The following is a 16,891-nucleotide window of genomic DNA, read 5'->3' as shown; positions in this document are numbered from 1 at the left end:
GAGGGGAGTGAACCTTAATCCTGCCTGAAGGTTTGGGAAAAGGCTTCTCAGGGGAGGTGATACTTGATATGGGCTTTGGAGGAGGAAGAGCAATTTGAGGGGCAGAATAGTGGGAAAAAGGCAGCTGGGTGGCAGAGAAATGTGACCAGTCATGGAGGTGGCTGAGCAACAGAAACCTGGAGAGAGAAAGAGAGAGAAGAAGGGAGAGGGAGAAAGAGAGAGAGAGAGGATGGCAGAGTGGTGTCTGTGGCCTGGTGTGTTTGGGCTTTATTCCGAAGTCAATGGGAAACATCAGAAGGTTTTGAGCAAGATGGGAACATGATGTGTTTTGCAGTGAAAAGCAGATTCAAAGTGAGGCAACCCTCAGGGTCTGGTGATGACCTTGGTGAGAAGGGTCTGGCAATGATATACAGTGGGAATGGAATGGAACAGAGAGAAGGCAGTGCTTCTCAGGGAGGCTTGGAGGAGACTATGTCTCGGGCTTAAGTCAGGAATGTCGAAGGGATGGTGTTGATGTTAACAAAGTTGGAGCTCTTAGGAGGAAGAGTGGGAAGAAAATGAGGAGTTGCAGCTGAGAATACGGAATATCTGTCAGTCCAACGGAAAGCAGTGGGAAATGTAGATGAGGGGGAAAAATGGTAGAGTCAAAAAGTTGGGCTCATTTTCATACGTGTACTGGCTAAAGCAAAGGGAAGAGAGCTCATTCACGGGGAAAGTACAGAATGAGAAGAAAAAGCAACTGAGCATGGAGTCTTGGAGAATGTCTGGGTTCAAGGGCAAGCAGATGGAGAAGAAGCCACAAAGGAGACCGAGGAAGTGCCTCCATTCATTTCACTCACTCATTCGGTCAACAAATATTTATTGGACACCTCCCATGGGCAGGCCTTGGGGACCAAGGGGCTGGGGGGAGACAAACTGTGCCCCCCCCCCCGGAGCTTATGGTGAGGTAGGTGCTCAGAAAAATCGCAGCACCTGTGGAAGGCCCAGATTACAGAAGTGCTCATGGCTAAAACTTGGGAAATAGCATATAAATTACAAACTTCCCCATTACTCTTTTCCCCCCTCCTCCCCAGATCCCCCCATTACTCTTAATACACTATTGTTTTTCCTCCCAATCCTGTTTCCAGACACACTTTAGTACATTTAGTGTATTTGTGATCATTTGGTTATTAAGTTTTGTTATTTTGTTTACTAAGTCGATCATAGCTGTTTCCTTATATGTATAAAATGGATTTGAAGACGTTTTATTACATACATGCCTCATACTTGAATCATTTCTATGCTACTCATTTAGGTTCTTTTTAATCTTTTTTATTTTAAAATGGCAATTATCCACCTTTATACATAATCATTTGTCTCTGAAACTTCAAAATAGTCAAATCCATTCACACGTCAAATTTATTTATGTGTTTTCCAAAGAATCTTTATATTTAAATAAATAATGTCTCATCCGTTTTCATGTTATTAACAAAAGTGCTCACTCTGCCCTTTGTCAAGTTATTTTGAAAGTTACCTGATTATTTTGTAAACTCCATTTCTAAGTCAAGAAATTTGATCCAAGCTGGAGGTAAGTTGCACTTATTTTTCGTTTACCATTAAATCCCACGTTTTCGCCAACGCTTGCTTGAATTTCACAGGTCAGCCCACGTGGAAGTGTCCTTTCAACTTTTTAGGGTTTTTGAGAATTTCGAATGCAGGTCTTTTCTCACTTCTCTCTTTACATTCAATTCTCCTTTTTGTTCTATTATAGTACATCACTTTCTATGAGGATTCAAAAGTTATACCAGAAAAGCCCTGACTGGTATAGCTCAGTGGATTGAATTCAGGCTGTGAACCAAAGGGTCACCAGTTNTTTGTAAACTTCATTTCTAAGTCAAGAAATTTGATCCAAGCTGGAGATAAGTTGCACTTTTTTTCGTTTACCATTAAATCCCATGTTTTCGCCAACGCTTGCTTGAATTTCACAGGTATAGCCCATGTGGAAGTGTCCTTTCAACTTTTTAGGGTTTTTGAGAATTTTGAATGCAGGTCTTTTCTCACTTCTCTCTTTACATTCAATTCTCCTTTTTGTTCTATTATAGTACATCACTTTCTATGAGGATTCAAAAGTTATACCAGAAAAACCCTGACTGGTATAGCTTAGTGGATTGAATTCAGGCTGTGAACCAAAGGGTCACCAAATTCGATTCCCAGTCAGGGCACATGCCTGGGTTGCAGGACAGGTCCCCAACGGGGGCCAAGTGAGATGCAACCACACACTGATGTTTCTCTCCCTCTCTTTCTCCCTCCCTTCCCCTCTCTCCAAAATAAATAAAATCTCTAAAAAAAAGTTATACCAGAAAGAAAGTGGAAAGGAACTTTTTTTGTAGTTTTTTTATTTCTTTGCTGGAAAAATTTACTTGCCTTATGTAGCTTTTCTAATTATTTTACTCTCAGACGTTTGATGTACTTCTGCTTTCAGTGAATTTTTTTAATAAAAAGGTTATAATTGGGTAAAAAAAACTATCTTAGGACTAGCAAATTTAATTCATTATTATATTTTGTGATCATTGATAAACCTGGATTTGTTTTTGCCATCTTTTTCATGCTTTCTATTTGTCTTGTGAACTTCTTTTCTTATTTCATTTTTACCTCCTCTACCAGTTTGGACTTACAGATTCTATTTCTACTTTTTTAATGGTTAAAGTTGTTATATTTATTCTCCTACAATTTTGAGCACTTTAATTCTTTTCAGCTTATAGATTATTATTGTCTAGTGTTTATTTCAATTAAAATGTTTTGTGAGGTGCATTCCATGTAGAAATGAGTTTACAGTATGGATACACACTCTCACTCCTGAACATTTATGTACCTACTATTTTAAGAAACAGGGTATTATCTCTACTTTAGAAGCCCATGTACCTCTCTCACAACTTTTTTAACTTTACAAATTAGATGTTCTTGTTAATGTCGATGCTTATTTGAATTTATCTATATGATTACCATTCTCTTTGCTCACTTGGTTACCATCCTTCTTCCATCCCCAGAGTGTATACTTTTAAGAAATTCCTTTACTAAGAGCCTCTTGATAATAAACTATCTTATTTTTGCTCACCTAAAAGCTTCTCTTTCATCCCCGCTCTTGAATCACAGGTTTTCTTGGGTGTGCAATTATAAACTGATGATTATTTTCTTTCGGCACGTCAGAGACTTACCCGGCAGTCTCTCGGTGTCTGCAATTGCTGGTAAGGAGTCGGATGTCAAGCAGGTAAGCTGTCTTTCAGTCAGGCTGTTTTTAGGCTTTGTAGCTTGTTTCTAATGTTCTATAATTTCACCAGGCTGTGTCTGGGGGTAACTATTTTTAAAAAAAGACTTTGTGTTTCCTAAATGTAAGGATCCATGGAAATTCTTGAATATTGTATCTTCCATTCTTTCTACTCGTTCCTCTGGAATTCAGATTAGATAAATGTTAGAACTCCTTACTCGACATTTCCACATTTGTAAGCTCCCTTTAATAATTTTCTCATCTTTGTTTCTCTGTACTATATTCTAAGTAATTTTGTTTGTTGTATCCAACTTTCAACTCATTAATTATGTTTTGCCGTTCTATCTGCTAGTCAACTCATTAAAATTTCAACTACACATTTTTCTTCCAGAAGATAAGGATCTGCTTGAATATTTATGATAGCATTTTATTCCTTGCTCATGTTTTAATTCTTTCAATATTGAAAACATACTTATCTTATAAACTATGGCACGCTGGCCAAATCTGGCATACTCCCTGTTTTTGTAAATAAAGGTTTATTGGCACACAGCCAAGCTCGTTAATTCACACACTGCCTGTGTCGGCTTTCACCCTAGAATTTCAAAGCTGAGTGTTTTTGGTAGACACTGAATGGCTTGCAAAGCCTCACATATATACTATCTGGCCCTTTGGAGAAAAAGTTGGCTGTGTCATATTACATGTGATAATTCTAACATCTAAAGACTTTTTGCGTCTCATTCTGCCGTCTGACTTTCTTGCTAACTCTCATCCCACAGTGTCTTGGTCTGTGAGTGGTCTTGGGATTTTTCACTGTGAGCTCATTTTGTTGGGGCGTTATCTGGGAGAGTGTTGTGAGACTTAACCTGAGTGTTTATTCCTTTTGTTTGTGTTTACTTTTGCCAAGTGCTCGGGGAGCTACTCATCTAAGACCATGTTACATTTCTTTGGCTTAACATAGTGTCACAATAGGCAAGAGAGTGAATTTGAACTGTGGGTCTCAAGGCCTGGTTTGTGGTTGTTACCTCTGGTTGGGGGGGTGGGGTGGCAGGGACGTTTTTTCCTCTTCAGCCAAAATCAACACGAGACACAAGTTTTCTTACCTGTCTTCCTCCACAGGGCAAATACTTTCCAGTCCACTTTGTCACTGGCAATGTGGGTTTTTGGTAACTCATTCCGAAGTCTCTGTGCTGACACCCTACTACGATGTCACCTGCCACCCGCTCTGGCAAATGCCCTAGGGGATCCAATGCCTGCCTAGGTGAGCATCTACCACCTCATTCTGGATTCTGGCCTCTACTTCATTTTTGGCCTCTGAAGATTTACCTTAATTTCTTGCCAAGTCAGCTCGTTCTTTTATCCAGCACTTTATAGATGTTTTTAAAAGGAGGATTTCTCAGGATATGAAGTTTGCCATCTTGTTGGAAACAAATGTCGTGAAAATGTTAAGTTAAAAAATGTACAGCTAGGAAAATGTATATACAAAAGCTTGGTAACACTCTACAGGCTCCAAGGCTACCTCGTGTTTGCTCCTGTCTGAAGTACGTGTTGTCTGCGGACTGGGACAGCCTGGGTTTGCAGCTAGGCCTTGTGTAGAGTGGGGGGGGGGGCGAATTTTTCCTGTAAAGGAAAAATACTGCCCGATGGGAAGTATTTTCAGCTTTGTAGTCCATAGGCAACTGTTCAAGTCTGCCATCTTATCAGGGAAACAGCCACACTTACGTACTATGTGATGAATAGGCATGGGTGTGTTCTAATAAAGCTTTATTTACAAAACCAGGTCAGGAGCTGGATTTGGTCTGCACAGCCCTGGCCTTGTGCCAGTTAACGAGCCTCTACAAACATCATCTCTAAAATGAAGATGGTGGTAGTATCCGTGTCACGCACAGGTCATCGTGAGCACTGACTTAGTGAAGTCACGAAATGCCGACGTTAGCGATGATGAGGGTGCTGGCAATGAGGGTGACGGTTTCAAAGCAGTTCCCAATTTTCTCAAGATTATCAGGGTGTCTTCAGTTTAAAACGTTCAAATACACCCAGTGTGGTCTCCTCAGCTGCTACTGGGAATCAGAAAGCTAACACGACAGCAGCAACGAACAATCCCCAAATCTCGGTGGCTTTAAGGAACGCACACTGAAGTCGTGTTCCCATTGTGTTTCCACTGCAGGTTGACGGGGGACTCTGTTCACTGTGGTCCCTCTGGAACCCAGGGTGAGGGAGCGGCCACCGCCTTGAAATTGCTGGTCACTACAGAAGACTAGATCTCTGGAGAGTCTTGCCAGCAACAGTTAAATGCAAGTGACACATGTCATTTCTGTGTACAATTCATCGTCAGAATGGGTCACATCTGCTCTCTTTCTTGCCGCCCTGGTCGCTGGGTCAGTGGGGAGGCTTCACCTGTCGGTCCCTCCCGGAGTGTCGAAGCCACAGAGCTGCCTCACCCAAGGGCACACCCTCCCCCGGGCCCCCACATCCAGCAACTGCTCCAGGCGGGGATACAAGGCCCAGCCTCTCTCACCCAACGTGGGACAAATCTGAGGGCCACTTTCACTCCAGGGCTCCCTGTGGATTTGACACAGCCTGTTGTTGGGCCACCTCACTTCTCCCTTTGCCCAGTCCTGCTTCCTTCGGTTCCTTTCCACACGGTAGCTCCCAAAGACGTTTCTTAATAAACATCCCTTTCACTCAACTCCATCTCAGGGCTCTTCTCAGAGAACCCGACTGATGATTCTCCCCCATTCCCCACCCCACATACCCAGGAGCGTGAGGAATGGAAATCTCTTCGGAGGAGCTCTGACCTCTCCGTCACTCACTGACATGGGCAAAGGTGGCACATACCGTGGGAGAGTCTAAAATCAGAGCAGTAATCCCAGCTAACGTGTACTGAGCACTGACCTGCGGTAGGCTGCACTGAAAGATGTTACTCGGACAATGTAAATGAACAAACACAACAGAAATAGAGGCACAGATACAGAGAACAGACTGATGGTTGGGCGGGCTGGGGGACTGGGGAAAAAGGAGAAGGGATTAAGAAGTACTGATTGGTAGTTACAAGAGTCACAGGAATGTAAAGTACAGCATAGGGAATGTAGTCAGTAATATTGTAACAACTGTGTATGGGGTCAGGTGGATACTGGAACTATTGGGAGGAACACTTTGTAAAGTATACGATTGTCTGACCAGTATGCCATACACCTGCAACTAATATAAAACAATATTGGATGTAAATTGTAATTGAGAAACAAAACAAAGCAAACAAAAATGTTTCCTGGATTAGCTCATCTAATTTTTGCTGCACCCTCTGTACACCAGGGGTTGGTGCACTGTGGGCTGCAGGCAAATCTGCCCAGTTTCCCTCTTTATGTATTGTCTACGGTGACAATACATGAAGACAAAATCTTCATGCTACACTGAGTAGTGGTGACAGAGACCGCATGTCATGCAAAGTTGAAAATATTTACTATCAGGCCCTTTTCTGAAAAAGCTTGCTGACCCCTGTGTTAGGTATTGTTACCATTTTATTGATGAGAAAATAGAAACTTAGAGAAGTGCATGGTTTGTTATACCACAGAATGCCACCTTTTGGTTACAAAGGCAAACATCTCTGGAAAGGCCCCAGTATTGATGGTGGCTACCGAGTCCTCTCACACCATTTATGGGCCTTTGTACATGCTCAGTGAGTGAACGTAAATCACTCTTCCTTTCTCTTCCTCCCACCACCCTGCTTTGTAAAACTGAGGTCTCCTCTTCCATCTCTTAGTTCCCTCCCAGCCTGATTCTGTTCTCTTCAGAGGAGAGCACTTGAGATAGTCATCTGTGACCTTTCTCCACCAAGTGACTCATCAGCTTTTGGTATCCCTGGCTCTAACTCCCCAGAAATGGCTTAATCCTACTCTGAAGAGTGAGGCGAGTCAGTGTGTAGAGGAAGAGCTAGCTACCAGGAAACTTGATGACCACTAAGACGTTATTATTCTCTGTGTTGAACCGTGAAGTGATAAAATAAAATGAATGGCAAGCTTGACAGCCTTTGAACCAAAGGCTGAGATGATCTATTTCCAACTGCCTCCAGCTGAGAACTAGCTCCCAGAACGGCACTGTGGGACTCAGAACCATTCCCTCATCCAAGTGGCTGTTTGGGGTGGTTCAGAGGTTGGTTCCTGAATGCCCAGACAGCTGCTTCCTGGCTCCATCCAGAGTGGGAGCCCACACGGAACAGAACTGAGATGTGAGCCCGCGTCCTTTGACTCAAAGTTTGTGCTTTAAAACCATACCTGCTACTCCTTCCTGGGGCGTAGGTAATTCAGGGTTATGTATTTACATTCTGTGGATGTCATTACATGTGCTCATAGAGATTTTCCTGCCAATGATTTTCTAGTGATTCCCTGCAAGAAATTGCAGAAAGAGATGTCACCTATCCATCACTTACTTCATCACGTGCCTTCCAAAGATAATTTCCCCAACTTTCAGAGAGAATCCTGGATCTAAATCAGGAATATTAGATCCCTAACCCAAATGTCCGAAATCCTTTTCTCGTTTTTGTTAATTAAGACATCATTGGCTGGCAGAGTGTCCAGTGAATGAAGGAGGCAGTGAACAACGGAATGAGTGAATCAGGCTCCAGAGCCTTGAAAACTTAAGGGTCTTGGGCAAAGTGTGTGCTCATGATGAAAAAAAAAAGATTGCTAGAAGGCTTCTTGTTCTGGACCACCTGCTGTAGTTAGGCTTCCAAAGGGACACTCATTCTCACCAAACATTTCACACTCACTCTGATGAGCACGTTAGGTGTGGGGGTGCCTGACACAAGGTCTCTGCCCTCCATGCAGGCACCACGGATGAGGTGGAGGCATGGAAGTCCGTGTGGGCACAGGCCGCATTGCTGGGGGCGTGGGCCAATGACTTGTACGTAGGGAAGAGAAGGGAAGATGTAGAGACGGAAGGTGTTCCTTCCAGTGGGTGAAATGGCAGCGTTAACATCCAGGTCATGGACTGGGAAGGGTTAAGTGTAAAGTTCTTGGCAGCTGGCAGATGTAACCTGATCCCTCTCAGCAGCAGTTTGAGCTTCAGGAGGAGGAAACCTGGGCAATCAGACGCTGGGCTGGTTTTACTGGTCTCCCCTCGCTGTTGAGAAAGCCAGGCTGATCGCTGCATCTGCAGAACCTTCGGTCCTAAGGCTGGTGTTTCTGTGGTGGTGTGAGTTGCTTCTGTATATTGCTCAGTTCATCCGTGTCATGTGGGTTTTTTACTAGGTGCGTTCTCAGAGTATGTCTAAGTCTCCAGTAATAGGGTAAGTTGAGAGGGTAACAAACCAGAAATGTTATAAAAGCATCCACTGTTTTAATGATATAACTCTGGCAATGTAATGGTTTTCAGACCCATGTGACAAGATTCTTTCTACAGAACTTTTTAAAACATTAATTCAGAGTTAAGAAACATTTTCTTTTCTTTCCCCTAAAGCAGGCTACTGTTTTGTTCAACTTCGTTTAGGTTGGGGGAAAATTTGGGCAAACCCCATTGCTCAGAACTCTGCCTGCAGACAGCCAAAGATAAGCAACCAAACCTCAACGATTAGTAACCATGACTTAATCGCCTTAATTCTGGTTTATCTTACTAGGACCAAGGAGGGAAAAAAAAAAGATGCACCTGCAAGAAGGCGAATCTTTTACAAAGATTCTATTACAAAGCCTGTGTTCCATGCCTATGCCTGGAATGGAGCACGAACGCCACTGGGAGCAGAGGGTAAAGACATTTAGGATGGGCCAAAGAGCTTCGGAGAAGTAAAGGATCACAATTTTGAAGGAAGAGGAAGGCTTAGTGGAGGAGATAAGGGTACCACAGGAGACCGATGTGAGCGGAGGCTAGAGACAGGAATGTGGGTGTTTTGTTTTTGTAGGCCAGCAGCCTACCAGTCTTTTTTCTTTTTCTTTCTTTCCAAGAGAAAGAAGAAAAGCAGGTCAGTGCTGTTGGAACGGAAGCTGCAGGTTGGGGAGCAGCCGAGGACAAGTTTGAAAACGTGAGGAGGTCATCTGTGAGGGGCGTGAGGGCTCAGAGAAACAGACGGGCAGACTCTGATATGTAGAGCCGAGTATAGTGACTTCTCTCATTTTCTTCTTTTTTCCTAGACTACTGAAGTCATTCAATGGTATCTTGATCAATTTAATGTCAACAGAGGGAATGTTTGGGGGTGGGGCAGGTACCATCCTGGTAACCTCAGGCAACATCGTGATCTACTGCCACTGGGAGAAAATTAGGGTAGACAAGAGAACTGACAATCACTCATATGCTGAGATTTGCACACAGAAGCAGTTCCAGCGACTTAACACCTCGGGAAGCACTGAAACAGAAGCAAAGCAGAAGGTTCCTTTTAAAATCTGATGACAATTTATAAGTAGCCGAATCGGAATGGGGAGAACATTACTTTGCTTGCCCACCTGGCACTCGACCAACCTTGCAGGTGTCTGGGCATCTTTGAACTTATATTTAAGCCTGGAAACCAGAAAAAGTTCCATGACTGAATGGCAGGTCAAAGAGGAGTCTCTAACTGAGATACCACAGTAAAACGCAAGTCATCGGGAACCTTTTTGTGATCAAAGGTACCTGTTCATAGCTTGCTCTGTTGAGGTACTTCTCAGTTTGGTGTACATCCTAGGGTTTTCCAAGATGCAAACACCATGAGAGCAAGAATGTGACTCTTCTGCACCCTCGCGTTTGCAGTTTGGCCCAGAGACGTTTGGAAGGTAGTGTGAAGAACAGGTGTAAATAAAATTGTATTGATAGCTATTTAGTTATTGCATCATTTCGTGTCCAAAAGTTCTGAGGAAATGGAGATGAAAAAAACCTCAGCAAAAGCTAAGCTGACGAACACATCTCAGTTGGCGGCCGACAGAGGCATTTTGTGATCCTGCACAGCCGCCATTGTGAGAGTCGCACCTTGGGTTGTGTGCAAGGCAAGTGAGAGAGGGCCACTGTAGTCAGCAAGGGAAGTTCAGTGTACACAAAGCTTTATTTTCCGAGTTTACTTCTGTTGAGGGCCTCTTCTAAATTTGCAGGAAGGCAGCCCGTGTCCCCGACTCTTCTTCCTCTTCTGGGTCTCATTGCACACAGTCCTTTGTCCATCCTCACCACACAGGTAACTAACTATTCTGCCGGGTCTGTTGCCCCATGAGACAGCATGCTCCCTGTGAACAGGGTCTCCAGGGCCACCGCCGGGCACTCGCTGGCCCCGGGCAACTTTGGGCTGCAATTCAATCAGGCCTTGTTTTAACTTCTTCACCTACAGTGGAATTCTGTTTGGATTTTTGCTCTGATGTGCTACATAGGCTAGCTGAGGGCCCGAGGGTGGCTTACTGAAGGTTTGTTGAATGACAAGGAAAAATGCTTCAACATCAACACTGAGGCTTTGAAGGGAAGAAGAGCCTGGGGGGGTGGGGGGGACCTCAGGTGCACTTGTCACTCAGTTCCGGGGGCACCTCGTTGCTCGCTGCTCATCGGCCCCACCTCTGTCTTGCTCGCACAGCTTGGCAGACACACTGATACTCTCTGCCTGAGCAGGCTCAGCATTCACTTGTCACTTGTAGAGTTCCCTGTGAATTTTCATGGAAGCCGGGTTGAATGTGGAGGAGGTTGCACACTTCTTATCGCCTTCCCTCGGCTCTTTGATGACATGGTGGAAAGCACAAGGGGGAGAATCACGAGAGTGACTGAAGCCCCTACTTGCGGGAGCCTCGGGCTGAAGCGGCCATCTCGGGCCACCTGTTTGCGGGGCAGGCACTTCCTGTCTCTTCCACTTTGCATGAGGTGTGGGACAGCCAGCCGGCCAAACCACACTATCAGCTTCTGTGGCCGCAGGTTGAAGTCAAATCCAAACCCGGACAAGCTGATGTTCAGGTCAGCACCAGCCCATGTGCAGAAACAGCTGCCAGAATCTTGGTGAGCAGCCTCAAAACATTAGCCTGCAGGTTTGGGGTATAATTCTTCTCTCCTTACATTTCAATTTTTTCCCTTTCCCCTCTTCCCACCTCTCTGTTCCCTGCCTCTCCTTCACTGTTTCCTCCTTTACTTCGCCTTCCCCAGTGAATTCCTCTCTTCCTCACCTCCTTTCACCTCTTCGTTCCTCCTTCCACGGCCTCCCTCCTCTCCTTTTTGTTTTCACACCCTCTTCTTCTCTTCCTTCTTTTTTTCTTTTGACTTGGAATTTTAAACTTTACTTACAAATCTTCTCCTATGGACAAAGATGCCATTCCACCCCCATTAAAATATTATAACTTGATAACTTCCAGAGCAACCATTTACATAGTTTAAATATTTGTGCATAAAACTGTATTATAGGATGAGCAATGGTCTAGGACATAAAACCAAAGCAAAAAACAACTTATCTAGCATGAATGTTCTGTCGACAGAATGAATAATTAAGGAGTATGTCCCAATTTCTTGGATGTCCTATTCTAAGAAACTGAAACACATGCTAATTTGGAGAGAGGTAAATTCTTCACAACAAAGTCTTCTTTCACAGTGTAGTTTGATTGTGATTGTTTAGGATTGTTCTTGTTGGCCAATATTTATGCTGATTTTTAAAAATAAGGCATCATTGTAAAAGGGGATCGACTTTTCTACCCCAATTTTTATACCAATGAAAACATGTAGCGACAGATCTGGTCCCATCATTTAGGCTAATTAATAGAATAAGAAATACATGGGAAAAATGTAAAATCAAAATAATCATCCTGTAACTATTTGACTTACAAAATTAGATTTCTCCTTGAAATCAGAGTATTATCCCTCGACAGTTACTATGAACTTGAATTTTTCATAGCTAAGGCGATAGATAGACAAAATATTTAACCAAAGAGTTCAAAATTAAATCATCCAAATCACCTATTTATCATTTTATATATAGTAATTACTTTTAAAAAGTCTTTTAAATTTTACCTAAGGGGATGATCACTCACATCATAGCTGGGTCCTAAGGAATTTCAGAACTTTGAAAACACATTTACCCCTGAGAAGTGAGACAGAAACAGCTCTACAAGCACAGAAGTGGCAGTCCTGCGCCCTGTTCACGGCCTTCACCCCGGTGTGAACTTCTACGAACAGCTGGCAATCAAGAGCATTCCAATCCTGGATAGCTACTGCTTCTGGTGGTGTGATCTGTCTGTAATGAAACTATAAGTGTCACATTGAAAAAAATCAGAGAAATAGGGACTCTGGGTTTATTGTCAGGTTTACATTTTTGTCAGGTCCCAGGACAGCCAGCTAGGGTGTGGATATTTCAGTAAAGACCAAAGCAATAACTTCTACTGGCGTCTCTCCCGAGTCTCGATTTCCCCCATTGATCTTCATCCCGATAGGGAAAGTAAAAGAACAGCAACTGAGTTTACGCTCATCAGTGGCACTCTCATCACGGTTCTTGGAGATCGAATAAGGTTCGTTGGCTGAGATGTAATTCCGGGCTCCTCTCCGCATCCAGCAACTCCCTGGTCTGTTTCCCAGTCTGTGTGCCGGAGGGACGCCTGCGGGCAGCGCGGCCATGGCCTTGAAGGGGAGCAGCCTGCAGCGGGGAGTACAGGGTGCAGGCCGCGGTCTGGGGAGCCACACGTAGGCTGCTCTCCCTCTTCCACGCCCCAGTCTCTCTCGCCCTCACTCTCCTTTGGTCTCTTCCTTTGATCCACAACACGTTGACTTCCGGTTTCTCTGTTCCCTTCTTCCCTCTCTTTCTCTTTCTAAGAATTTCTTAATGTAACCAGAAGGGAACTGGAAGGTGCTCTGTGAACCCCTGGGATGGAAGAAAACATGAGTGGAAGCAATTCAGATCACAGGCAGCTACGAAATTTGATTTGTAGCCCATCTGAAACGCAGGAAAAGAGTTTTCAATGACAAAACTCACGAAGTGTAAGGATGAGAGAACCTGGCTGCATTTTAAGTTTGACTAATGGTTTGAAAGTGCTATAAAACGTCTGGCGTTTGCCAGCCTTCCTTTCTTCTCCCAATCCTCAAGCTCATGCGTTTTTATGGGAAATATAATCCTCTTCTCTGATTCATTTACACTTAGCTCATCTGCGTATTGTTTTGTGAAAACCATCTGAAGTCCAAGAAGTTTTATGAGATCTTTAAAGACTTGTTTGTCAAATCAGGAAGTTTTGTACTGCCAATATAAATAGTCCTTAAACCCTAGGGGGTGGGGGGAGGCGGGTCTGGGTCCAGAACCCATGGAATTAACCTGTGTCTGGACTTGGCAGAGGCTGGTCCCCATGCTGGACAGAAACTGGGCTTTCACTCTCAGAATAATAGTGAGTTCATTGTTTCAGATGAGTAACCATCTCTTGTGACAGTACATTCGGCGAATAACACATTTTTCAAGGATTACTTTGCTGGTCATTTAAAGAGCAAGAGATTTATGTGCAAAACTGTGACTTTGCTAGTCTCCCCACTAGAGTGGGACTGCATACTTCCGTGGCCATTGCCACACTCATGGTTGTGTATACACACACATGTGCAGAATGTTTATGGGTCACTTGGGGATGAGATTAACATTCACACTAGAGATTCTTCGTGTGGTTACATTTCACAGATGATCTGACTGTGGCAGATCCAAAGCTGTCACGAGGCAGGTTGTGATCAGGTTGAAGATTGGGGTGCAGTACCCACCTGTGCATTGCTGTGGGTCCAGAGGAAGGAAGATTGTGTTGCATCTTTCGAATGGTAGAAAACATTTTTCTGCAAAGCGACAGAGCTCAGGGGAATTCAGGTCATTGGTCTCCCCAAATGCAAGGACCTCGGGCTGATCCCCAGGCTCCCTGGAAATGGAGACGGGAGAGGGGAACTGTCTCTCCCAAGTTCACAGGGGAAGTGAAGCAGAGCGCTGAAGTCCAGACTGCTGGCTCCCTGTCCAGGCTCTGTCCTCTGCAGGCAGGGGCCTCTCATCAACCAGCAGAGGCTCTGATGCATGTGGTCCTTCTGGGTCCTGTGAGTGGCGCACAGGAACAGCCCGCCCACCATCCCACTGAAGTCCCGTCCTTTGGAGACCCTGCAGTCCTTTACTATTTCCTGAGCTTCCTCTTGTCTGACACCTCTCCTCTCCTGTCCTTGGGATTCTGAAAGGAGTCCTTGCTTCTAGGCCCTTTCCTCCATCCATTTCGACTGCTGTATCATTATATAATTCCTACCTGGGAGGTCAAGTTTCTGTACACTGACCTGAATTGCAGGTAGGAGGCGTTTTCCCTGCATGTCGTGAATCTTCCACGAGATGGCGAAGGTGGTACTGGACACTGGCCTTGCACCCATCGGGTCCTGCCTGGTGAATTCAGTATTATTGTCTCAAAGTGTTGCTTAATTCAGTTGCTGTTTATCTTTGTTAAAGCTTTTGTTTATTTACATCTTGTGAACCTAATCAGATAGGACAAAGGGGTCATGCCTTGTGAAACTTTGTACCTGCAGAGGGTCAGCCTCTGTGCTTGCCAGCACAGTAGGTACTTGGATGTTTATTGGCTTATGCTGTGTCCTTCCTACAGGAGGGCTTTTTGACCCATCTTCCTTCCTCGATCTTCTTCTCAAAAGGTTCCCTTTGGTCTGGCTCAAAGGCTGACCTGAGGTGACCTCACTGATCCTTTTAGGGCTGGAAGGAACCTTTAATACAACTTCTTTGTGTTAAGGAGGAGGAAGTTGAAGTTCAGGGAGAAGAACTGCCTGTGGTCTTACAGCTGGGGCGAAGTGTTAGCACTGAACTGAGGTCTCTCCCTCCAGCCCAGTGCTATTTATTCTGGGACAGTGGCTCTCAAAGAGTCTTCTCACAGGAAACTGGAACTCAGGGCAAAGGACTGAGGTCCTCTCCCATGAACACAAATGCTGGGGGGGGGGGGGGGTCCTCCAATGCATAGAAAAAATTGATTAATGAGTTAAGTTTCTCCAATTGAAAAATTATTTCCATGAATTCTTCTTGAACCATCCTTACTTGCTACCAATTGTCTACTAGGCAATGCAGGCAGACGACAAAACGAAAGGATAAGCCACAAATAGACATGAACAAGAACAAGCAAAGCCTTGGCAACTATCATTCTTAGCTTCATGGCTTTTTTAAGAAGACTGCTCGAGCCATGGGTTCTGCATTGCATTCAGAGAGCGAAGTCGAGCGTTTCTGCTGGAGGCATTGCTTTCTATTCAAGTGCTAGAAGGAAAGATGCTACTGTATCGTTTCATGGTTTTCCCCATAGAGCCCTATGACCCCAGGGACTCTGTACCCTGGAGTACCCCGCACCTCCCTTAACATGATTTTGGGACATTTCTAGCGAGTGATTCTTTCCTTTTGGCTAGAGCTCCAGGACTGATGACTTTTAAAAATACTAATAGCGGCTTGGGGTTGTCACAAATCCTAAAGTTTGTACTGGGTTGGCCAAAACGTTTGTTTGTTTTTTCCAGAAGATGGTTCTGGCCGAGCTCAGTCGTCTTTAACTTCATTCAAAACGATTTTGTGAAAGGATAAAGTCAGCCCCATTTGCTACTGTGGCTCCATCTGCCGAGCAGGCCTGTGACCTTGTTAGATATGACAGCCGTTTTCCTCTTCTGTGCTTCTGTCTCCAGGACTGGAAATTTCCGGAAAGCAAGAACGGAACTAATGGCTCCCCATGGCCGCAGGCAGATAGGCAAGATAACATTGGAACACACCGCAGCCTCATATCACAGCGCCCCCACTGTCCAAGGGCCACACAACAGCACTCTGCCCACACCCTTTTTTAATCCAACCAGTAACAGTGCCAAGCCCTCAAAGCTGGTGTATCTCTCCACACCATGCCCCTCTCCCTTCTTGGAGAGTGAATGAAAACTCGCTTCTCTGCTCTTTCGTTGGGACTTCTTCCCCAGTCTGTGTCCCTGACCACCCTAACAGACTGTATTGTGACACGCAGTCGTATCAGCAGGCATGAAAAACACTGTATCAAATTTGGCGGACCTCTGTGTAGCCACTCTAGTATTGAAGATGGAAGGAAATCAGCAACATTTTCAACATGTTATGCTTTAGTATTTCTAGAGAGGTAAAAATGCAACCGAAATGCCAAAAAAAAAAAAAAAAGATTTGTGTAGTGCATGAAGGTGCTGTGACTGATTGAAGGTGTCCAAAAGTGGTTGGCAAGTCCCCCACTGGAGATTTCTCCTGGGACCATGCTCTACTATGGGTAGACCAGTTGAAGTTGAAGTTGATTGCAAATTGAGACATGGAGAACAATGAACGTTATACCACTAAGGACATAGTTGACACACTCAAACTATTCAAATCAACAGAGGTACTGGTGAAAATGAAAAATGTTTCTCAGTTTACGGGAAAACTGAACGGACTTTTGGGCCAACTTAGTATTCCTAGCCTAATTTCACCAGGCTCCATCCGGGCTGCCTCTGGGGTTGGGTTGCAGGTTTTCCAGTCTACGCGGGCGCCCCCTGCTGCCCGCCCTGCACTTTTCTACAGCAGAGCCAGGAGTAGGGTACCAGGGGAAGCAGACCGAGAAACCTGCACGGGGAGCTCACAGTCCCACAGAGCGCCATCTAAATGCCTTCCCATCGCCAAATCGGAGCACCCCAAACAGTCCTTTCTGGGGCCCGAGCTGGTATATAATAATCCAAACCCCCCAGTACGTATCCGAGCATACACTGGTAGGAGAACTCCCAGGA

The 16,891-nt window shown here is 44.7% G+C and overlaps 1 long non-coding RNA gene across 1 annotated transcript; it reads left to right on the top strand.

The window, feature by feature from the left end:
• Nucleotides 1-8,417: 8,417 nt before the first annotated feature.
• LOC119001405 (uncharacterized) lies at nt 8,418-9,208 on the top strand. The gene is made up of 3 exons (XR_005069563.1): nt 8,418-8,525; nt 8,853-9,067; nt 9,177-9,208. It is a non-coding gene; the product is annotated as an uncharacterized LOC119001405 (long non-coding RNA).
• Nucleotides 9,209-16,891: the final 7,683 nt, after the last annotated feature.

Source organism: Sturnira hondurensis, unplaced genomic scaffold (genome assembly GCF_014824575.4).
Source record: "Sturnira hondurensis isolate 20B ecotype Veracruz unplaced genomic scaffold, ASM1482457v3 Scaffold0016663, whole genome shotgun sequence".
Classification (NCBI taxonomy): Eukaryota; Metazoa; Chordata; class Mammalia; order Chiroptera; family Phyllostomidae; genus Sturnira; species Sturnira hondurensis.
This window is presented reverse-complemented; position numbering and strand designations above follow the sequence as displayed.